We start from the raw sequence: 25,271 nt of genomic DNA on the forward strand, positions 1-25,271 counted from the left end.
CACTGTGCACTAAATTCCCATGCAGGACTTCTGTCCTCAAAGTGGTATTATGAGAGTTAATAGTAAAACTTGTTCTCAAAAATTTACTTTGGTTTAGTATATTAGGTGAAGGATATTCTTATGTCTAACAGGTATTAGTTATACCTAAGTGTCCAACTCCATTGCTTGTTTTCTTGGGTGCTTCCTTAATTAATGATAAAACTGTTTTCAAGGGAAAAAAAAAACTTGAATAATTTCTTGATTCAAACTTGGTATGATTAGAAACTAAATCTGATGGTGTTTAAAGAATTTCAGATCCTTCATAGTTTGACAAAAGTAGTAAGTTTCTGGGAAGGTGTGAATCCAGCCTTTGTGTTTTATTAAATGGTTTACATAAAAATAAGAATATTATATATTACAATAAAAAGAGAAAATATAAGTTCTTGTTGCCCTAGTAGGAATGGGGATCATCCAGACAACCAACCACATAATGCCCATGAACTTGTTTGGTTCAAGGGCTGGCACTGTGGCACAGCATGTTAACCTACTGTCTGCATCCAGTTTGAGTTCTTAGCTGTTCCACTTCCAATCCAGCTCCTGGATAATGTGCCTGTGAAAGCAGCAGAAGATGATTCAAGTGTTTGTGCCCGTCCTAACCTTGTGGGAGACCTGGATGAAGTCTGGCTCTGCCAAGGCAACAGTAGGCAGGACTCAAAATTCAATAGCAGGCAGATGTTTAAAGTAATTTTACATGGCCTGCAAATTATGTTATAAATATCCAAACACCCAATGGCATAAAAAAGACTCCCCACCTCTGCAAGCATTTTACAAAAGAATATGGATGTCAGTGGGAACCAAAAAACATATTTTAAAATAGTATTTATGCAATCCTCCTGTACTACATTTTACAAACAATATCTTACAAATTTAAGATAAAACAATTCCAATATCCCTGGCACAAACAGCTAAATTATTGCTGGACTCTGAAAGGGCATTGCACTCTGAAGTTAATGGAAATAAAGTGAGAACCACAACTTTTAAGTAATGCAAGTTTCATTCTTTCTACCACTTTCATAGGACAGTAAGTAAGTACATTTTTAGAAAAATGCCATTTTTATAGGATAATTCAATCTGCATAGGAGTATTCTCAGGATGGGAACCCAATCTCTGGTTTCCTGTGTTGCAATGTGATGTCTCCTTACACATGAACTCCTATCAATACATGATACGCAAAGGAAAGCCCTCAGCAGAGGTGAATAAATGCAAGCCCCATGCTTTTCAATCTCCAGAGCTAAGAGCTAAATAAATCCCTTTTCTTTAAAGTTCACCTGCCTCAGGTGTTTTTGTTATGGTAAGCAACGACAACAAGAATAAATCTAATACACATTGAAACAGGCTTATATAGCTACTCTAAAAGTGTTAAAGGGATGATACTCATTTCTCAGATTTCCTTAAAATTAAAGTATTTACATACTACCATGGACTTTTTTTTTATTAAACTTTTATTTAATGAATATAAATTTCCAAAGTATAGCTTATGGGTTACAATGGCTTCCCCCCTCCCATAACTTCCCTCCCGCCCTCAACCCTCCCCTTTCCCGTTCCCTCTCCCCTTCCATTCATGTAAAGATTCATTTTCAATTCTCTTTATATACAGAAGATCAGTTTAGTATATATTAGGTAAAGATTTCAACATTTTGCCCACATAGCAACGTAAAGTGAATAAACTACCATTGGATTACTAATTATAGCATTAAATAGCAATGTACAGCACATTAAAGACAGAGATCCTACATAATTTTTTTTTCAAATTAATTAATTTTCTATGCCATTTCCATTTTAACACCAGGTTGTTTTTTTTTTTTTTTTTCATTTCCAATTCTCTTTATGTACAGAAGATCAATTCGGTATATAATTAGTAAAGACCTCATCAGTTTGTGCCCACACAGAAACACATAGTATAAAAATACTGTTTCAGTACTAGTTATAGCATCACTTCGCTTTAGACGACACATTAGGGACAGATCCCACATGGGGTGTAAGTACACAGTGACTCCTGTTGCTGATTTAACAATTTGACACTCCTGTTCATGGCGTCAGTAATCTCCCTAGGCTCTAGTCATGAGTTGCCAGGGCTATGGAAGCCTTTAGGGTTCATTGACTTTGATCTTATTCCGATAGGGTCATAGTCAAAGTGGAGGTTGAACTCAGTAATTAACACACAATTATCCTTAGGTGTTTAAATTTTAACAGAAAAGTGATCCCTGTTAAATCTAAGAGTGGAAAAAGAGAGGGAGGAGATGAACAATTTGGAACATGCTCAATCGGACTGGCCTCAAATGGTGTAGTCAGAAATGTGCCAGGGGATTCCAACACAATCCCACCCAGGTGGCATGTACCAATGCCATCGCACTAGTCCAAGTGATCAATATCAGCTCACAATTGATAGCTCTGATAGGTCTAAGAGTCAAAGAGATCACACAAACAAGACAAGTAACTGCTAATACTAACTGATAGAATCAAAAAGGGAGAGAAAGATCCAACATGGGAACCGGGATACACAGCAGACTCATAGAATGGCAGATGTCCTAAACAACACTCTGGCCTCAGAATCAGCCCTCAAGGCATTCGGATCTGGCGGAAGAGCCCATGAGAGTATAACAGGCATGGAAAGCCAAGATATCATGGAAAAAAAAAAAAAAAAGACCTAAATGAAAGATCTCTGTGAGTGAGATCCCAGTGGAAAGAACGGGGCCATCAAAGAAGGAGGTACCCTTCTCCGAAGGGAGGAGAGAACTACCATGGACTTTTAAATTTCCTTTGAAAGGCAGAATGACAGAGACAGAGATCCTCTATTCACTGGTTCACTCTAAACGCCCACAACATTTGAGGCTGGGCCAGATTGTAGCTATGAGTCAGAAACTCCTGGAGTCTCCCATGTGGGTGGCAGAAACCCAAGTACTTGAGCCATATGCTGCTGTGTCGTGAGGTGCACATGGGAGGAGAGCCAGGAATCTAACCCAGACACTCCAACATGGGATGTGGGTGTCCCAAGTGGCATCTTAAATACTTAAATAGCGAGTGCAGGCCTTTTAATTTTTAATCTAAGTGACTGGATCACAGTGGCAAGTTTAAGCACAAAATTACAGAAACCCTAAATGGAGAAAAGGATGATTTCCATACTTGCCAAATTACATGAAACTCAAGTTATTCAGTAATTATACTGAACTCTCATGCAAAGGGAAAACAGTGCCTTTATGAAAAATCAGAGAGTGAAACAGAATCCCAAATGTAATTACTCTATTATTTAATCATATTTATAAAGCTGATTCTAATAATGTATGAAAAATCCCATTCACTTTAAAATTTAAAAAAATGTAAATTTATGGATGAGCAATTATTACATAATGTGGCTCAGAGAACATGAACCAGTGTCAAGGCATCATACATTACTGTAGGTTTGCAGCATCCATGGCTTGAAAAAAAATCAATACATTTTTTCACTATAACTTCCAACCATAAATGCAAATAACAATTTGAGGCAGGAAACTACAAATTTATATGCTAAATTTGTTCATCTGTAAAGAGATTTTTTGTTGTAAATGTATTACAAAATGTGCAGAAAATTCTAGCCTCTGTTACTAGGGAATGTCACAGCAAGGCTGAGTGAAAAATTAAAGTCCTTATTGCTTTCTGGACAGATGGGGCCTTTTGCCAAGATTGGGGTCACTGATGACAGCATTCTGAGAAGGTCACATATAGAACTCCCAGAAGTGAACCTAGAGGAAGTCAGTTCTCAGCAACCTGCAGTTAATAAGAAAAGAATGACTCAGTCCTGAGTAACTGGCATTTAATTATGAGAGTATACAGATAGGAGTTTTAAAATGAGAAAAAAAAAATCTGACAGTCACAAGAATTAGTTATCCTCAGATTTGTTTCTAAGCATTAGTCTCATTTATTTATGGATAGTAATAAGTATGTAAACACTTAAAATGATAACCCTTTCAAGAACCACTAAGTTAAAAATATACAAATCTTAAGGTAGATTAGGAATAGTTTCTAGTCTGACTTAGTCATGTAATCCCTTAATATGTCACAAATAATCTAAGATGGGAAATTACATGGAAAATATTCTATTACTGTTACATTCTTTAGGTATTTCTTTCCAACTCATAATAAACTGAGATGCAAAACCTAAACAGTGAAACTTTAAATTACTCTTATTCAGTTTATTATTTCAAAGCTACTTTACTAAATTCTTCAATGTCTTTCTTTGGTTTGAGTTTACAAAATCAACTTTAAAGTATTAAGCAAGCGATGTTTTTAATAAATTTAACAAAATATTAAAATTTATTAAGAGAAGCATTTTTCTTTATGAAAAACTGAGACATTCATAATTCCTGAAGGTACCTAGAGTATAGTTAACTTGTACATGGTCTGTATTTGACACTTTTTAATATTATTTGATATATTTCAGATTACTCACCCAAATCATCACAATAGTTTACTACCACTGAGGAACTTGTACCCTTCAAAGAAAAGAATTTGCTTTTGACTTCATTGAGTGTTAATTTTTCCATTTTCCTTTCCAACTATCCAAGATCCATGAATTCACCACATAACAACACAGCAAAAAAGCTTAAACCAATGGAAGGGTAACTTACTTTTTCAACAAAAACACTTGAAATACATTTATGATACACACAGTTCTTTGTTCTAATGATGCATTATCCCTTAGAAAAACCCCCTGGCATCAGCACTTTTTTATTCCCACTGTCTACTGTTCAAGGTCACACCACTTGGGAGTAGCAAAACATGAATTCCATCATTTCACCTCTACTCCCTCGAACATATGCTTCATGATGATTCTCATTTAAATACTTTGAATGTTCTGAAGTCATACGGTAAGTATAAAGGTTCATATTTTTCAATTATGTTGCTTTTCCACGGTATTCTCATATTTGATATCTTTTTTTAAATTTTTTAAATTTTTTTTTTGACAGGCAGAGTGGATAGTTAGAGAGAGAGATAGAGAGAAAGGTCTTCCTTTTTGCCGTTGGTTCACCCTCCAATGGCCGCCGCGGTTGGCGCGCTGCGGCCAGTGCACTGCGCTGATCCGATGGCAGGAACCAGGGGCTTCTCCTGGTCTCCCATGGGGTGCAGGGCCCAAGCACTTAGGCCATCCTCCACTGCACTCCCTGGCCACAGCAGAGAGCTGGCCTGGAAGAGGGGCAACCGGGACAGGATCGGTGCCCCGACCGGGACTAGAACCCGGTGTGCCGGCGCCGCAAAGCGGAGGATTAGCCTATTAAGCCGTGGCGTCGGCCATATTTGATATCTTTATCCTAAGAAAACTGTGTAACTATTAAGCAGTTTACCTCAGAACATAATACAGCTTTGACTCATTTAACTAATACTCTGTGTTGCAAGTTCTTTCCTGCAAAATGACTTATGACAATTATTTTCCTACTGCTCTACTAGAGAATAAGCAGTAAGTATCTTATTATGGAATCAGAAGTAATACAATTTAGGAAAATATATTCTTTCAAATTTATTTCCAAATTATTGCTGTTTTTTCTTGACTAGCACTGCTCTAGGTACATGAGATATATCAATGAAGAAACATGATCAAAACACATGCTAATATAGAACTTCTATTGGATTCTCAAATCAAATTCACCTCTTTGCAGTTGTATATACATAATTAAATATAGTATTTTCTTGGATTATTCTGATTATTTAATGAATTAATGCATTAAGGTAAGTAGTATAATGTTAAGGAAATGACCAGGTCTTATAAAATAGTAATAGATATTATTATAATTGGTTGTGATTCTTTTTTGATACACCTATCAGGCTAGGCTCAAGGCTGCAGTTATTGGAACATTTATTCAGGTGTTGCTTTGAAGGAATATTCTACATATGAGTAGAGCAACAACTGATTGACTTTAAGGATGGAAAATCATTCTAGACCATCTGGATGGCCTAAGACAGTCAGTTGAAAAGGCTAAGAAGCAGAGTTGAGGTTTCCCAATGAGGATAAAAATCATATCCATATCAAAAGTTCCAGCCTGCCCTACCTGATGCCTACTTGTTCTACAGATTTTGGATTTATTTAGTCAGTACTCAAAATTACATAAGGAGATTTCTTCTTTAAAAAACAAATGAAGCAAAAGCAACTTATTTCCTATTGGTTCAATTTCTCTGGTTGATAAATATGCCAGTCAGCAATGACATTTTGGGATTAAATACTAGTTTTGGTGAACCTCTAAATATTTTCATTGTATTAAGATCTTTAATTCAATGTTTATATAAAGGATCTTAATGAAATAATATGAATCTAGAACCAAAAGAGGAATGGGAGACAAGAAAATAAGATTCAAATCACTGTATCATGACTACAAACAGCAAATATTGAGCAAAAGCATGCACACATATTCACTCTTTTACAGCATTCTTTACGTTATAGCAGTTCCAGGCTCTGTTATAGGTACTGAACTGACAGATAAAAGACAAAATATTTGCTAAGCAGTTATTTAAAATATAATATACTACTATATAGGGAGGGCAATCATAGAAGCCAGTCAGTTAAAATAAGGAGCAGGAACAGAACAGTAGGACTGCAGCAGTCTTTTTCAATCCTGTTACTTAACACAGTGGCCATGAACAACAGAGATACTCAATAATGTTTGTTAAATAAACAAGATATTGAACAGAAATAAAGTGAGAAATTAGTGAAAAGGTGTTAGCAAAGCATAGGAAATAATATACTAAAGATTGTGAGATATGAGAAAACACAAAATATTCCATTCAGTATGGTTAGCAGCTAGGAAAGACACCAGAAGTAGAGGAAGACTCAGCTGGAGATACAGGTTACTGCCAAAACATTAGGGAACCTCAAAGCAACTCTAAATCATTAGCATTTGATCCACAGGCTAATTAGGATTGCTATCAATAATTAAACAAAGAAGCAACATGATCAGCTATTTTCCACAAATAGCCTGGGTAACACATGCAAACCATAGGAATAAAATCAACTGAGATCATGGACAATACTACAGAAATAAATCTAGTGAGAAGTGATGAGCGCTTTCTTTTTTCTTTTTCTTTGCTTTTGAGATTTATTTATTTATTTGAAAGTCAGGGAGGGAGGGAGAGAGAGGGAGGGAGGGAGGGAGGGAGGGAGAGAGAGAGAGAGAGATTCTCAATCTGCTGGTTCACTCCCCAGATGGTCACAATGGCCAGCACTGGGCCAGGATCAAGCCAGAAGCCAAGACTTTCCAGATCTCCCAGGAGAGTGCAGGGGCCCAAGCACTTGTGCCATCTTTGGCTGCTTTTCCCAGGCCATTAGCAGGAAGCTGGATTGGAAGGAGAGCAGCTAAGACACGAACCCATGCCCATATGGGATGCTGCTATGGCAGGTGGCAGTTTTACTTGCTGTGTTACAATGCTGGCCCTGTAGTAACCATTTTCTATGAATAGAAATGATAGCACAGTGAAAATGAGGGAAAAATGTGGAGTAAAGAGTAATCAGAAGGCCGGCGCCGTGGCTCACTAGGCTAATCCTCCGCCTTGCGGCGCCAGCACACCGGGTTCTAGTCCCAGTCGGGGCACCGGATTCTGTCCCGGTTGCCCCTCTTCCAGGCCAGCTCTCTGCTGTGGCCAGGGAGTGCAGTGAAGGATGGCCCAAGTGTTTGGGTCCTGCATCCCATGGGAGACCAGGATAAGCCCCTGGCTCCTGCCATTGGAGCAGCGCGGTGCGCTGGCCGCAGCGCGCCAACCGCGGCGGCCATTGGAGGGTGAACCAACTCACTGTCCACTCTGCCTGTCAAAAAAAAAAATAATAATAATCAGAAGGGAGAATGTTCCTATTTCAAACACAAAGTCATAGTCTGTATTTGTTTCCTTCATTAAAATAAAATACAATTTTCAATATATTACAAAGACACCGTAGAGTGAAAGTAGATATTGATGAGAGAAAAGAACTGGTAAAAAAAAAGGTCGCCAAAGACCTTTAAATTAATTAGGAGGCAGTTTAAATTATAATGTTATAATTTAAAAGTATTTTATGCAACCAGGTTGTGTAGAGGTAATATTATCTTGAGAATTGTTTTAAAAGATGTGGAGGAATTACCTCAAATTGGTAATATCCTGGAGAAAGCACAGATTGTAGGAAAAAATAATATATGAAAATAAATATACATGCAGGAAACTCAAACTAAGCTGTAACATAAAAGGCAACATTGAATTCAGTCTTTTATCACATGACCCAAAGTCTGTTAATTTTGTTACTGGGAAGAAATAGTACCCTTTTTATCTTTGACACATGCTTCCACAGTTATCAAGTTGATTATAAAATTTTGTTACTTGAAATTAAATATTTTTGACCCACACAATCTCAAATTTTTTTCTTGCCTCAGCTTTTGAGTAGTTTTTTTCACAAATCTCTATAATCAACTGAAACACCAATGACAAAGAAAAACATACAAGAGTGTGAATTTAGTTATAAGGCCACCTATTCTATTACTGTAATTCAAATACTTTAATATGCTTATGGCAGGCATAAATGTATCCTTATCACTTCAAATGCAAGTTGAAATAGTCAATGGCTTTCTTGATTGTTAAATCAGAAATAAGTATTTAAAAAGTTTTTCCTGGCCGGCGCTGCGGCTCACTAGGCTAATCCTCCGCTTTGCGGTGCCAGCACACCGGGTTCTAGTCCCGGTCGGGGCACCCATCCTGTCCCCGTTGCCCCTCTTCCAGGCCAGCTCTCTGCTGTGGCTAGGGAGTGCAGTGGAGGATGGCCCAAGTCCTTGGGCCCTGCACCCCATGGGAGACCAGGATAAGCACCTGGCTCCTGCCATTGGAGCAGCGCGGTGCGCCGGCCGCAGCGTGCCTACTGCGGCGGCCATTGGAGGGTGAACCAACGGCTAAAGGAAGACCTTTCTCTCTGTCTCTCTCTCACTGTCCACTCTGCCTGTCAAAAATAAAAAATTAAAAAAATAATAATAATAATAAAAAGTTTTTCCTAAGTATACAGCAAGAAATTTACAGATAAAGTATTTTATTTTAAAAAAAAGAATGTAATTATTTCACAGGTATTATGGGATGAATTGGTCAGCTTAAAAAGTCAAGGGTGGGTTCAAGCTCAAGCTCTCCTCCTAGTTCCAGCTTTTTGCTAATGCACAGCTTGATGGGAAGCGGAAATAATCCCAGTAAGTGGGTCCTGTCAGCAACATGGGAGAGTCAGGTGTCTGCTTTGATCTAGCCTAGGCTCCAATGTTGTGGGCATTCGGGGACTGAACTGGTAGATGAAAGGCCTCTTTCAGTTCCTCTTTCTCTCTTTCTGTTTTCCAAATGAATAAAAATAGATCAACTACTAAAATCTAATATGTTTAAGTTTCAATACTCCAGATTGTCAATATACTTGACAATAGGGTCGTTAAAGAGGTTTTTTTTTTTTTAATTTTTTTCAGTTATACAAGTTTCATGTATTTCATATATACAGATTTAGGAACATAGTGGTTTTCCCCACCCTACCCTCCCTCCCACTCATGCTCCAACCATTCTTCCTCTTCCCTCTCCCATTCCCACTCCTAATTTTTACAAATATCTACTTTCAGTTTACTTAATGATCGTATACTTAACCCTAAACTAAGTAAGCATTCAACAAATAGTGTGAAGAAAATAAAAAAGAAAGAAAGAAAACACTGTGCCTCAACAGAAAATGCAAGGGCTGTAAACAACCATCAAATCTCAAAATGTCCAGTTCACTCCTATACATTACATTTTAGGTACTCTATTAGTTACCACAGATCAGGGGAAACATATGGTATCTGTCTTTTGGGGACTGGCTTATTTCACTAACTATAATGGTTTTCAGTTGCATCCATTAAATTAAAATTATGCCATTAGTGAGGGCATTTTTTTTTTCCGTGATTAAGGCCCTATTAGGATGCCTACATTCCTGGATATGAGTCCCAGCTCCACTCCCAATTCTGCCTTCCTGCTAAAGCATACCCTGGGAAGCAGCAGGAGATGGCTCAAACACTTGTGTCCCTGCCAACCATACGGGAAACCCAGATTGAGTTACAGATTCCTGGCTATGACCTGGCCCAGACCTGCCTATTGTGGGCATTTGGGGGAATGAGCCAGTGGATATAGAATTTCTCTCTTTCTGCCTCTCAAATAAATAAAACTTTTATAAAATAAAATAGAAAACAACAAAATGAGGTCTTTAGGGTAGGTCCCAATATAACATACTGGTGTTCTAAGAAGAAATGCAGTCAGGGATACAGATGGAAGACCATCTGAAGATAAACAGAAAAGTCATCTACAAACCAAGATAGGCCTCTGGAAAAACCAACCTCCAGCACCTTGAACTTGAACTTTTAGCTCCAGACTCAGAGGAAATAAGACTTCTGTTATATAACCCATCCAGCTTGTGGTACTTGATTAATGTAATAACAGTTCCAGAAAATTAACACAATGGCCATTTTAGGAAATGAAATAAATAATTACTTTTACTAATATTTTAACCAAAAGTGTATGATTAAGGCAAAGCATGGCAAGCATATAAGGGGCAGAAAATCAGAATCAGTTTATTCCCTTGAGCTTGTGTTTCAGAGAAAGTTCCAGGAAAGCTTATCTTAAAAAATTGTACTCAGAGAAGGGCATACCACTGCAAAAAAGTAACTGTTAAAAATTGTAAGAAACCTTGGCTTTAGCATTGTTGTACATTGGGTAAAGCCACCACTTGTGACACCGGAATCCCACATGGGGACAGGTTCATGGCCTGAATTCTCCACTTCTGAACCAGCTCCCTGCTAATGTCCTAGGAAAGACAGCAGAAGATGCTCCAAGTGTTTGGACCCCTGCCATCCATACTGTTCCTGGCTCCTGACTTCTGGCTCCTGGCTTTGGCCTGCCCTGGCCCAGCCTTGGCTGTTGTGACCATTTGGGGAGGGAACCAGTGTATGGAAGATATCTCTCTCTCTAACTCTGCCTTTCAAACAAATAAGTAAATCTTAAAAACAGTTTTCCAAATACCCAACAAACGACTGAATCTATACTGCTCCTACTAATGTCTACTCCCATTCCAAATATTTCTGAAAGATGTCCATTCAGTTCATGCTTCAATATAATGACTGAAAACTTTCTGACATTATGCTTGCCTTCTTCCAAACATGATCTAACCTTCAGTATAGCTAAAAATGGATTGTAAGTGTGTATGTACATACATATTTGTATATATGCTGTATAAAATTATATATCTCATGTAATATAGAACACAGGAGGATACAAAAATTTGGTAGAAAAAATTCCAGAGTTATTGACCCAAAGGAACTGGAAGACTTCAAATTGCAACATGGATCAATTCTGGGCTTCCCCAAGGCAAAGGTCTAAGAAGGAAGTATCTTGGAGGCTGACTATGACATACTGATCTCTGCTGCCAGCAATAAACAGTTGACCAAATCCAACACATTCAGGGTCAAAGCCAATATCATTGCTGAAGGTGCCAATGGACCAACAATGCCCAAAGATGACAAGATATTCCTGGAGAGGAACATTACAGTTGTTCCAGATCACTACTTAAATGCTTCAGGAGTGACACTGTCTTATTTTGAGTGGATGAAGAATCTGAATCATGTCAATTATGGCTGTTTGACCCTCAAATATGAGATGGATTCCAACTACCACTTCCTCATGTCTGTTCATGAGAGTTTAGAGAGAAAATTTAGGAAGCATGGTGGACCGATTCCTATCATTCCCACAGCAGAGCTCCAGGACAGGATATTGGGTAAATCTGAGAAAGACATTGTGCATGCTCTCTGAGCCTACACAATGGAGCATTATGCCAGGCAAATTATGTGCACAGTCATGCAGTATAACTTGGAGATTGGCCCACAGATGCCTATGTCAATGCCATCAAGAAAGTCTTCAAAGTGTACAATGAAGCCAGTGTGATCTTCACATAGAAGGATCGTGGCTGACATCTCCATGACCCTCTTCACCTGTAACTTCTGTTGACCTATAACAAGTTTACACATAACCATGGAAATCCTAATCTCCAATGACTCACGAGGTAATGTACACCATTCTCAACAAGTCAATCGAAATCAGCCCCTTAAGAAGAAAGAAATTAAGATTAGGGAATCATGTACAAGCTGAGAGTGTGGAAGTAGAAATCACCTGTGCCAGGTCGGCGCCGTGGCTTAACAGGCTAATCCTCCACCTTGCGGCGCCAGCACACTGGGTTCTAGTCCCGGTCGGGGCGCTGGATTCTATCCTGGTTGCCCCTCTTCCAGGCCAGGTCTCTGCTATCACCCGGGAAGGCAGTGGAGGATGGCCCAAGTCCTTGGGCCCTGCACCCGCATGGGAGACCAGGAGAAGCACCTGGCTTCAGATCGGTGTGGTGCGTCGGCTGCAGCAGCCATTGGAGGGTGAACCAACAGCAAAAAGGAAGACCTTTCTCTCTGTCTCTCTCTCTCACTATCCACTCTGCCTGTCAAAAAATAAATAAATAAATAAATAAATAAATAAATAAATAGAAATCACCTGTGCCAGACCACTGCTTAGGCATTTCTGTCTCTTTAAGCAGAAAATTTCTTTCATCTGCTGTGAGCTGCCTTGCTCCAGCACCGTCAGTCCGTTGCCAGGGAAGGCAACATAATCAAGAGCAGTCCACAGTTTGCTTCTTTTGCTCTGGTCAAATCTGGGATGGGCTACCACTTTGACACATTAAGAAATAGGTATGTGGCGTTTTGAGAAGGTGTCATGGACCTCAATTAGTTATTGGTATTTTACATCAACAAAATAACTCAATTTTACAAGTTGCAAACAAAAATGAAAGCTGTTTCTCTCTACACATTTTATTCTTTTAGAATAAATAAGTACATGCTGGTGCAATAAAATTGCCTTTAATCGCTTAACAAGCCTAACTTCAATCAAGCAGTGAATACCTATAAACATAATAAATGAAAAAGCTGTAATTATGACAAATAGTCCAAAGAATGCAGTAACTGCTTCATCATGTGAATTAATTGTTTCTCCCTTTGAAGCTTGATTGTGTTGACTAGTTGGACGATAATTCAAGTAGAATATCCTAGAAAAAAAAAAAAACCACTAAGACCCCTTGATTGGAGTATGGCTGGCTCTGAACATCAGCCATGGCTGCCACTCAGCCTGCCTCTGCCCTTCTGTAGAAAGGCTTTGCCTTCTGCACCCACCTTCCTTGACAGTGGGCTGGAAACAGCCAATGATCAGGGTTGGGTTTGACAGTTACCTGGCCAGGGCCTTTTGAACAGTAGTGTCCCAGTGAAGCATTAGATATTATTTAAGTAAGAATCAGTGTTTTTTTTTTTTTTGCTTTGTTTTGTTTTGTTTTTGCCAGGCAGAGTTAGACACTGAGAGAGAGAGAGAGAGAGAGAGAGAGAGCGAGCGAGCTATAGACAGTGAGAGAGAGACAGAGAGAAAGGTCTTCCTGCCGCTGGTTCACTCGCCTAATGGCCGCTACGGCCAGCGCTGCGCCAATCCAAAGCCAGGAGCCGGGTATTTCCTCCTGGTCCTCCATGCGGGTGCAGGAGCCCAAGCACTTGGGCCATACTCCAATGCTCTCCCGGAACACAGCAGAAGGCTGGACTGGAAGAGGAGCAACTGGGACTAATACCTGGCACACGAACTGGGACTAGAACCCAGGATGCCAGTGCCACAGGCGGAGGATTAGCCAAGTGAGCCACAGTGCAGGCCCCTGTGTTTATTTTTTTTAACAATATAAAACTCTTTCAGAAATTCCTAACTACTTTGTAACTGCATCAGTTAATCTCTGATAAAAAGCAGTTATTAAAAGTCTACATTTTCCAATGTTTAACATAAAAAGACAATAAGTATATTCAATGAACTTTTTGACATCCTATCATATGCATTACATACTCAAATAAACAAATACATTTTATACACACAATTAATACAGAGGCAATCAGAAAGAACAATCATAAATAATAATTGTTTTATGATAAATACTTAAAATTTTATCAGTATTTCATCTACACGGCCACCATTGAGAGTATAAGACTCTCTTTTGTGGTTTTCCAAACTTCTACAGACAGCATTAACAGCACTGGAGGTCTTCAAAGTCCCTCATTGCTGGCTCAGATCCCACACATAATATTAGAAAATCATCACTTATGGTCTACTGCTTCGAGAAACTCAAGGGAATGGTATGTAATTTGTTCAAATTTTGCACTTTAGCCTCAGCAGGACAATTAATATTTATGGTGGCAGGAAGTGCCAGGGAACTTCAAAATGTTCATGGAAAATGGAATTTAAAGATAAGTTTATTCTAGAGCAAAAAATTTGGAAACTTATGCATATGAGGGACCTTCAGGAACTTTATGGACTTATATAAAAACTTTATATAAAAAATCTATGTGTGGATTTGGAAATATATGTTGGCCACTTCAATGTTTATTTCATCTGCATATTTCTGACACTTCTCTTGATAAATGCAGGTCTCAGTTCTCTCCTTTTGAAACAAGAAGACCTTTGTGACAGCCTTGACTAAAATATGATGGTAGAAGTGACATGGTCTGGCTTTTGAAACTAGAGTATAAAAAGCACCAAGTCTTATTTCTAGCACTTTTGGGACACCGGCTGCTAAGACCAGCTGCCATTCTGTGAGGAAGCAGAGTCCACATCGTTGTTATATTGAATGTCCCATCATCATAGCCCTCAGTTTACCATCACCTACAAGCACCAAATGTGTTAGTGAATTGGATTTGTCTTCCAACTAAGGCTTTAAACACTGGAAAGCAGAAGCAAAATCTCCATGTCAAACCCTGCTTGAAACCTTGACCCACAAAAATCATAGAGATGAATGCTTACTGCTTTAAGTAATTAAGTTGTAGATAAATTTGTTACACAGAAACAAACAATTGCACTCTTAAAAGGCATTTATAATTAACAGTGAAAATAGATTCTGATTCCCCTAGATGGGTTTTCATTACATTTGTTACCTAAATGATAGAGGAAAAAATATTTTACATAAGTACCACAGAGACTTGTCCATATATTCTATGTATAATTTATGAATGAGACTTTCAAGGGACTGACAGTTCAAATTACCATTCAGCAATCATCTACAGTGCAATATTATGAAAGTAAAAATGCTCCTAATACAGGAGGAAAACTTCATATCTATAGTTAATTCACCTAGAGAAAAAAAAAGCACTCTGATAAGTGTGCTGACTTTCCCGGTTATGTTTCTCATTTCAAATTTAGAAAGAGCCCTGAGGCTATCCTTATAGTAAATTTGCCATGGTAAGTACAGACAAATAAGTTTCTGCTCTACCACTCAAAATAAGACTTTATGAATTTTCCAAGCATAAGATGAAATCATAGTTGTTATCTATTCTGGGAAAACATGTATGACAAGACCTATATTATTTAAATACTCAAATGCTTACCCTACAGTTTCTATAATCTGATATCCTAGAATCCAGAACATAGAAAAATAAAAAAGGAAAAGAAAAAAGTACCTGCTCTATTAGAATACAAACAATTTGGAACCCATTCTACATAAACAGTAAAAGGTGTTCTCGAGGAAGAGTGCTTTAACCAAAGCTCATTTTACTGTCATTCTTTATAGAGAAGTATGTAAAATTTATGCATGATTTGGAATCACACTGTAAACAGGTCTGTCAAAGTATAAAAATCACTAAATTAAGATAACATTTATTATTCTTCATTGAAAGATTTAAAAATTATTCATTTTATCTTACTTGAAAGGCAGAGAAAGAGACAGAGAGACAGAGATCTTTCAAATGCTGGTTCACTTCTCAAATGCTCACAACACCCATGGCTGGACCAGGCCAAAGCCAGGAGCCTGGAACACAATCCAGGTCTCCCATATCTGTGGCAGTGACCCAAGAACTTGGGTCATCATCTGTTGCCTCCCAGGGGTGCATTACCAGGAAACTGGAAATGGAATAGAACCAGGACTTGAACTCAGAAATTCTGATGGGATATGGCTATTCTAAACAACATCATAACCACCACAATAAATGTTCATCCTAAATGATTAATCTTTTAAAAACAATTTTAAAGCTTATATAAAATGAGATATAGTTATATACTAAAAAAAACTATGTTGAATCTAATTTTATTATACATATTGCCATTTATTAGATAAAAATAAATCTTTCATGTGTGCTGCAGTTAGGATCACTTTCTTCACCTGTAAGCACAATAGAATTTGCTTTGCTTTGACAATTTTGTTAGGTTTTTTGCTTGTTCAATACTGATGATTATTACACAGAACAAAAGGCAAAAATGAGACATGTCTTAGTTTTGAATCTGCATGGAACTGATAATATGATGTTATAAAACTAATCACTTTACATAATTATTTCATGTAATTTTCCTATGTAATTTATTCATGTAATTATTCCATGAATAAACAACACAATTTCTTTTCTTTTCTTTTTTTTTTTTTTAATTGTCATCCATTGGTGGTGGGCATGCGCAATGGACCTTAAAAGACAATTTGGCAGATTTTTTTTAATTTGACACTTAGAGATATAGACAGTGAGAGAGAGAGATGGAGAAGAGAGAAAGGTCTTCCTTCCGCTGGTTCACTCCCCAAATGGCCACTATGGCCGGCACCGTGCCGATCCAAAGCCAGGAGCCAGGTGCTTCTTCCTGGTCTCCCATGAGGGTACAGGTGCCCAAGCACTTGGGCTATCCTCCACTGCCCTCCCGGGCCACAGCAGAGAGCTGGATGGAAGAGGAGCAACCAGGACTAGAACCTGGCGCCCATATGGGATGCTGGCACCACAGGTGAAAGATTAACCAAGTGAGCCACGGCGCTGGCCCCAACACAATTTGTTTTCAAGAACTACGTACTGAGAGTCTATATATTATCTAGTTATATTCTAGACCTTGACAACATAACACTGTACAAAAAAAAGAACTTCTTACCCTGTTTGAGGGGATTTTTTTCTATTTGATTTCAACAGTCAGAAAGGTTGTAAAAGAACTACTCAATTCCTAGTAAGAGGATGTACTATAGCAAAAAAATATATAAATATTTTCTGGAAAGGTCTCAAGTAAATTTTCTCTCAAACATTGGATCTTATTTTTCACACTACATTGAACAGAATAAACCATGAGTGGTTATTAAATAAACACAAAACAAGGACTCTTTGACTACAAGCTAAATCTGATCAAAGTATTATACAGCTATTTTTGTATTTTTTCTCATGATATCTCCTTTCAGTTCAAACATTCTAGCCAACATTGTCATATAACAAATTAATTATTATCTCTCTCTCTACCTCCAATTCCTCCCATTTGCCTCCTTCTTCCTCTTTCTTTTCTCCACTCCTTTATTCAACTATCTTTAGCGTTGACCAGAACAAGAATAAAATGAATTATTAATCTTTGTTGAAGAAATTGTATCAGATATAACAAGAATATCTCCCAGGCTCTGAAACATAATAGATTAGTCTTCAGTTCTGTAGTGCCAATACTTACTTAATGGCTTCACTTTGAGAAGTGATATAATCTACATAATGTTCATTGTCCCATTTAAGAAACAAATTATTCGATTATTACCTAAAAAAAACCCCATTCTTGAGAATTCTACATATGAATTACAAATCACAAAGAAATATGCTAGGTGTACAGTTTCAATGGATGATTTAAATAATACAAAGAGCTGAGACAGACTACAGCTAATGGTTTGGGTTTCCTCATCCTTTGCTATAATTAGAACAGACTCCAAATTACCAACTACATGATTGTCTTTTCTCTCTCATCCTCTATCCTACTTCATGTGAAGAAGTAATTGCTGAAAAGCAGGAAGTACAATCATGTAGATTAATAAATAGGGCCAAGTTTCAAAGCCATAAATATGAAGGCAAATTGGTAGCATTTAATCCTGTAGCACCAAAAACGTCAATTATAAATACAAATGCTAAGGTGCCACACAAACCAGTCTTGAATAAAATTTGGTGCTAGTTTAATGAGTAAAATAAATGGCTATGGAAATACATAATCAAGTAAGTAAAGGTACATAGCAATGTTCTGTGCATTCAAGCAAATATGACAAGTAACTAACAGCCCGATGTTCCCATGGGAGTCCCATGCAAATTAACAGGCAGAAGGAAGAAAAACAATAAAACCACATCAACAAAACCAAATCTTTATTAACTTTGAGGCCTCTCCCCAAACAGTTAGCTACTTGAAAGGACACTAAATTTTCATAGTTTACGAAAAGACCTATAAATTCTGATAAATTATTTCCTGCTTTAAACACTCTTCTTCAAATTCCATTAGCCTTCTCAGATAGTATGGAAGTTCTATGCACATTTTATGTCACTGCAACATTCAGGAAATATGTAGATGTAAATGAGACATGAGCATAATTACATTCCAGGTTGAATTAAAGACTCACACTCCACGAAGATGTAGGGCAACCACAACAACTTTCCCTTGGACATTCACTGAAACATCATTTCTGACAAGTTGCTGATCTCTGCCAGAGAAAGCAGCAGTCTTTGAAAAGCTGTTCTATGTGACAGATTAATATTCAAATCCTTTGACATGCAAAATAATTTGCTCAGATTTATGAAGTTCCAGATTCTTGCTATGAAAAACCATGCTAGGATGGTCTGGATAATCCAGTTTCGTGACATGTAGATATCTAAGTTGTAAGCTAGACCCTGAAGCTGAACACCTAATAGCTGCTTCTCCAGACTTGCTCTATTAAGATAGGGAGCTCAAGCATTTCCCATCATTTTTCTGTGTAAAGTTTCATAAATTACTAGTCCCTAACGGATTTTTTTTCTTTAAAGATTTTTATCTTTGTGATTTTTAGTCAGTGATCAGCTGCACAATAAATAACAAGTATCTGCAACTATCAGATTGGAACAGTTAGATTCCAATATTATAAACGTCATAGTTACTGTAAATTATGCTTGCTAAACCTGAGAAATGAGGCTCAAACAAACATGAATACATTCATTTTCAGTTATTAAGTTAAATATTGGTAGAGAAACAATAATTACCCATAAATTTTTAAAAGGTTTATTATTTATTCAAAAGGTAGAGCTACACAGGGAGAGGGAGAGACATAGAGGGAGAGATCTTTCATCCACTTGTTCATGTCCCAGATGGTGGCAATAGCCAGCACTGGGCCAGGCCAAAGCCAGGATTCAGGAGCATCTTCCACATCTTCCACATGGGTAGTAGGGGCCCATGCAGTTGGGCCATCTTCAGCTGCTTTTCCTAGGCCATCTGTAGGGAGATGGATTGGAAGTGGAACAGCTGGTACTCGAACCAACACCCATATGGAAAGCCAGTTTTGCAGGCAGCAGCTTAACCTGCTATGCCACAATGGCAGCCCATTACCAATAATTTTTCTTTTGATAATGGTACTTTTTAAATACTGTTTTCCCTGATCTGTGGTAATCAATAGAATTATAAAAGATAATCTATAGAAGTGAAATTGACACTTTGAGATGCAATGACTTTGAACACCCTTGTCTGGAACTTTTTTTTTTTTTCATACTATTTGTTGAAATCTTTACTTAGTATAGGGTTAATCATTTTTTTTTAAAGATTTACTTATTTATTTGAAAGTTAGAGTTACAGAGTGAAAGAAGGAGAGGAGCAGAGGGAGAGGGGGAAAGGGGGAAAGGGGGAAAGGGGGAAAGGGGGAGAAGGGGAGAGAGAGAGAGAAAGAGAGAGAGAGAGAGAGAGAGAGAGAGAGAGATCTTCCATCCGCTGGTTCACTCCTCAACTGGCCACAGCAGCTGGAGCCGTGCTGATATGAAGCCAGGAGCCAGGAGCTTCTTCCTGGTCTCCCATGTGGGTGCAGGGGCCCAAATACTTGGGCCATCTTCTACTGCTTTCCCAGGCCATAGCAGAGAGCTAGACTGGAAGAAGAGCATCTGGGAGTTGAACTGGTTGCCCATATGGGATGCCGGCACTGCAGGTGGTGGCTTTATCTGCTAAGCCATAGCGATGGCACCAGGGTTATGTATATAAAGTTAATTGAAAATAAATCTTAGTAAAAAATAAAAATGGGAATAGGAGAGGGAAGAGGAAGAAGGGTGAGAGCACAGGTAGGAGGGAGGGTAGAGTGGGAAGAATCACTAAGCTCGTAAACTTGTATTAATGAAATGCATGAAGTTTCTATACCTTAAATAAAATGTTTCTAGGTTAAAAAAATAAAGAAAAATAAACAAACAAACACTAGGTCTGCATAAAATATGAGTCTCTGAAATTCAAATTCAATTTCTGGCTATTTCTATCTTGGATTATTTTTTCTATCTTTGGTAAATTTGTGACAACATAAAATAAATATGGGATTACACTAGTATCAAAAAATGTCACTAAGAATACTCATGCAATCTGCCATCATAGAATATGACTTCATAGTAATGGTTATGTGTCATTTACTTATTTGTGCCAAGGGTACAAATATTACCAGACACCAACATTAGTGTCCATATTAAATAATGAACAGTAAAGATGCTAAAATATTTGAAAGATGTGGGGCCGGAGTTGTAGCATGGCTAGTAAAACCACCACCTGCAATGCCAGCATCCCATATGGGTGCCATTTCAAATTCCCACTGCTCCACTTCTGATACAGCTCCCTGATAATGTGCCTGGGAAAGTAGCAAAATATGGCCCAATTGCTTGGGACCGTGTACCCATATGGTAGATCCAGAAGAAGCTCTTGGCTCCTGCCTTCTGCTCAGCCCAGCCCCTTCCCCCTCACTGTTTAACTGTGCCTTTCAAATAAACTTTAAAAAATAAAAAAAAAGGTTTGAAAGATGTGACATTTTTGATAAGTTGGCACAAGTCTAAAATACCCATGACAAAAATGCAAGCTTTGTAAAATGGATATGGAGGTAGAACGGGTTATTTTTTCAAATGGGTCTACTCTAACTTCACCCTTACTTATCTTCTCCTTTCTTTGACATGTTCGAAAAGAAGAAAGAATAGCAGTAAGACATTTTTAAAGGATGAAGAATGCGCTGGCCAAAGTATTAACCTGTGACAACCACTGATTTCAGCTATTAAATATAACTATCATTTTGCCTGTGTGCCAACGCAATTTCATCGCCTCGCACTTTGCTTGAATCTCAAAAAGAAAAAGAAAGAAGGAAATTCCACAGATTGTAGGAAACAGTGTGAACGTTTTTTCTCTGTTAATAACTTTATTATAATCTTCACCATGCCCTCTCTGGCCTAGCTAATAGCTGCCTCAAAATACTACTTGACAAATTCTAGGTAGTACATAACATATTATCAGCACAGATACTTCACGGGGATTACTATACTCCAAAATTTAATCTTTCTGAATATCATATGTTTATGTTATACTTTTGTATAGATTATGTAAATGTTTTGTAAAGTATATATTTTAATGGGATAAATATATAGGTATCTATTTAAGGCAACACTTTAAGGGGATTATGTCCCTTTCCCCTAGAATATAAACTTCACAAAGGCAGGAACTAAAATAGCGCCAAATATATATGGCATTGAATAATTTGTGTGAGGAAATGAATTGCCCTCACATAATGACTTTTCAGTATGACAATCTCATTTTATATTTTTATAACAGGAATGAAGTCAGTGACAAATGCAAGATAAATTTTAAAAAACATTGACTACCACCAATGGCTCTACTCCCAACCTGTGTGTACTGATGGTCCTCTTCCCCACTTAATGCTGTATAATTGTTCAGACCTGGTAAATGCCACTCTTAGGATCATTGGTTACTATCCTCACTCTGTCTTTTATGACCTTGTCTAAATATGATCAGAGTCGGGGAACTTGGAAGGCTTCCATAGCCTTGGCAACTCATGACGACAGCCTAGGGTGGTTACTGGTGCCATAAACTAGAGTGTCAATTTGTTGGGTCAACAACAGGAGCCACTGTGCGCTTGCTCCTGATGTGGGATCTCTGTCCTTAATGTACTGTACATTTTGATTTAATGCTATAACTAGTACTCAAACAGTATGTTTCACTTTGTGTTTCTATGTGGGTGCAAACTGTTGAAATCTTTATACTAAATTGATCTTCTGTATATAAAGAGAATTGAAAATGAATCTTAATGTGAATGGAAGGGGAGAGGGAGCGGGAGAGGGGAGGGTTGCGGGTGGGAGGGAAATTATGGGAAGGGGAAGCCATTGTAATCCATAAGCTGTATACTGGAAATTTATATTCATTAAATAAAAGTTGAAAAAAAAAAAAAACATTGAATCCATCTTGGGAGAAAGCTTGGGAGAACAACTTGCTCACATGACCCACACTCATTTAGCAGTAGCACATCCTGAAAACTCACCTCAAGTTCTTGCTTTCCTGTGCCCACCAGTTCTAAACTATTCCATGATAAAGCTCATTCAATTCCACAAAGAGCTCCAATGGGAAAAAATAAACATCTGAAACACCCTGAGTCAGACCCCCACACCTAGAAACATCCTCCCCTAACTTCTCTTAAGTCACCCTGATTACTGTCTAGGAAGTTGAGTTCTGGTTGTCTTTTGGGGACAGTTGGTAACTCCGAGTTCACCTGTAAACACCACTAATAACTCTGGCTCAGAAACTTCAACCTGTAAGCTGAGTGCCCTCCTGAGCTCTGACTGTGACAATGATGTAAGTCCTGTGTAAAGTCTGATCTTCCATATCTCGTTGTTGAGTTTACAAACAATTTATTTTAACTCCTAGATATGAGGACCTGCTGTCTTCATCATGCTGTCTTCTTCATCTTGCACTTTTTTTTTCTAAGATTTATTTATTTATTTGAAAGGCAGAGTTACAGAGGGGCAGAGGTCTTCCAACTGCTGGTTTCACTCCCCAAATGACCACAACAACCGGAGCTGGGCCCATCCAAAGCCAGAAACCAGGAGCTTCTTCTGGGTCTCCTACATGGGTCCAGGGACCCAAGAACTTGGGCCAGCTTCCACTGCTTTACCATAGAGCTGGATTGGAAGTGGAGCAGCCAGGACTTGAACAGCACTGCAGTTGGTGGCTTTACCTGCTATGCCACAGGGCTGGCTCCTCATCTTGCACTTGTAACACTCAGGCATGAGAAAACAAGTTTCTGTTGTCTAAGTCACTCAGTCTAGTATATTTTTCTAATTTTTAAAAATGTATTTTTTTTAATTTATTTGAAAGGCAGTAAGAAAACCAATTGCCCATTGTGGTATTTTGTTTTTAAAGAAGCCTTAGCTGACTAAAACAATAATACTTGCATCGACAACTTAGGGTTATTTTTAATATGAACAAAATTATTCATGTGATAAGAGCCATAAAACAAAAAGCAAACAAAATCCCAAATATCCAGTGGCCTGTGTTTTTTCGGTTTGATAAAATCTCAGAAAACAAACAAACAAAAAAAAAAACCCTCAGTTCCTAAAATCTTCTTGATAACTGAAAAGTTTAAACTATCTCTTGGGCAATTTCAAACATTTAAAATTATTTCATTCAGATCCTCCCAAACAGAACCGACCACCTTCATCCCACTGTTCCTCCCCCTCCCCTTCTCCATCCTTGCCTTTTGCTGTTACTTTTTCTGACCTATGACTCTCTTTTTCTCTAGTCAGAAGAAAATCTTCAAAACTAAACTGCTGCTTAAAATTAAAGCTCTATAAGACCAGGGCAAGTCTCTTGTTTTAAGAAATTTAAACGCTAAGCCATGTCTCAGTATGAGTTGAGAATGAATATTTAAGGCATTTGAAGCTTAGAACAGAGAGATGGTCACAAAGAAATTTAAAGCACTTCTGGAAACATATAATATAATGTTCCTGAGCCTATGCCAATTGACTCACAGGTTAATATCTCAGGGAGGAGAAAGAAAAGAATGCAAACAACAAAGAGAAAAGATCTTGAGGGGGACATAAAATATTTTAAATTTCAAAAAAGTAAAAAGAGAGTTAAAAAAAAAAAAAAAACACCTGTGCCGTGGTGCAAAATGATTCAGAGGCTCTTCTCAGAATTATTCCTGTAAACAATTTTCACTGTAATCCAGTTCAGCAAACAAAGAAAGGCCTACTCCATTGAGGGCCCTTCATAATTAGTATTCAAAAGTACATACTGAGGCAAATGACACCGTGCACTTTTTCTAGTGAATGTTTTCAAGACACAATAAGGAGATACAAAAGCCACATCTTGAAGGGGACATTTTTAAAAAGTCTCAAAGCTGAGCAGAGTAACACTCAGAATAAACTTATATCCAACTCTGTTTTAGTCAATAAGTATCAGGGTATGATACTTATTATATTATTATTTGTTATCCCCAGTTCAGTTGTCCCCAAAGACCACCAAGGAGCCGATACCACTGTAAAGCACATGAGAGTTTTATTGCAGGTCCAGGCCTGGACTCTCAATCAACACCGACATAGCGGGTCTGAATTGAGAGCCCTGACCCTTCAGTTAACAGGGGTTTTATAGGGTTTTCAGAGACATTCTATACATCATGGTACCATTTAGCAAATCATCTCATTCCGTGGGAATTTCAAAGGACATCTCCTAGAATTGATTAGTGCATCCAGTGGCGGGAACGGACCTACTAAAGGTGGTTGGATGGCTTTGGGGTTGATGCCTTTTGAATTGATTGGCCAAAGCATAGGGTCTGAGCTGATGGGGTGTACATGCCAAACTGCAGGGTCTCAGGTAGCTATCAATCACCTTATCTGCCCTGAGAAGACACCAGAAACTCTAGGTATTTCTCTGTTATCTGTTAATTGGCTGTTGCTAGGAGAGTTTACTGCAAGGGGAGTTCATTTATTTACTTTTAGGAGCTTCTGGCTCAGAGTTCAGGGCCTGGTCAGGCCCAAGTTACAAGATGGAGGCCTAATTAAAAATAGCTGCACTTTGATCCAGGCTCAGGTCTCACATTATTAATTATAGTATATATAATCATTTTACTTATTATATATACATGTGTTACAAATAAGTTCTTTTGCAAAGGGGTTAAAAGAAAATGAAAAATTTTTTAATTACTAAAAAGTCTTTAAAAATTCATTCTATTATCTTAATTTCTATTATTCAGACAGTAGCCAAAATGACAGCAAAATAAATTAGAAACCTGTAAATTTCAAATTTAAAAACCTGTAATTTAAAAAAAAAATTGAGTTGCAGTATGCCAGATTCAAAAACAAATAGTGTAATTTTTCACATTTTTAATATGTTCATTTTTATCAATTCATTTTCATTGTCTGAACTGTGTCAAAGAAAAATACAATTTTCTTAATGATTTACGACCACAGTGT

At 37.9% G+C, this 25,271-nt stretch overlaps 1 protein-coding gene and 1 pseudogene across 1 annotated transcript in view; one reads left to right on the forward strand and one right to left on the reverse strand.

Moving 5' to 3' along the window:
* CCSER1 (coiled-coil serine rich protein 1) overlaps positions 1–25,271 on the reverse strand; it is a 1,228,673-nt gene that overhangs the window by 1,077,189 nt on the left and 126,213 nt on the right. The window lies entirely within an intron of this gene.
* Positions 4,832–11,957, forward strand: LOC133765785 (glutamate dehydrogenase 1, mitochondrial-like; annotated as a pseudogene).

The sequence above is a fragment of the Lepus europaeus genome, chromosome 8 (assembly GCF_033115175.1).
Source record: "Lepus europaeus isolate LE1 chromosome 8, mLepTim1.pri, whole genome shotgun sequence".
NCBI classification, from domain to species: domain Eukaryota; kingdom Metazoa; phylum Chordata; class Mammalia; order Lagomorpha; family Leporidae; genus Lepus; species Lepus europaeus.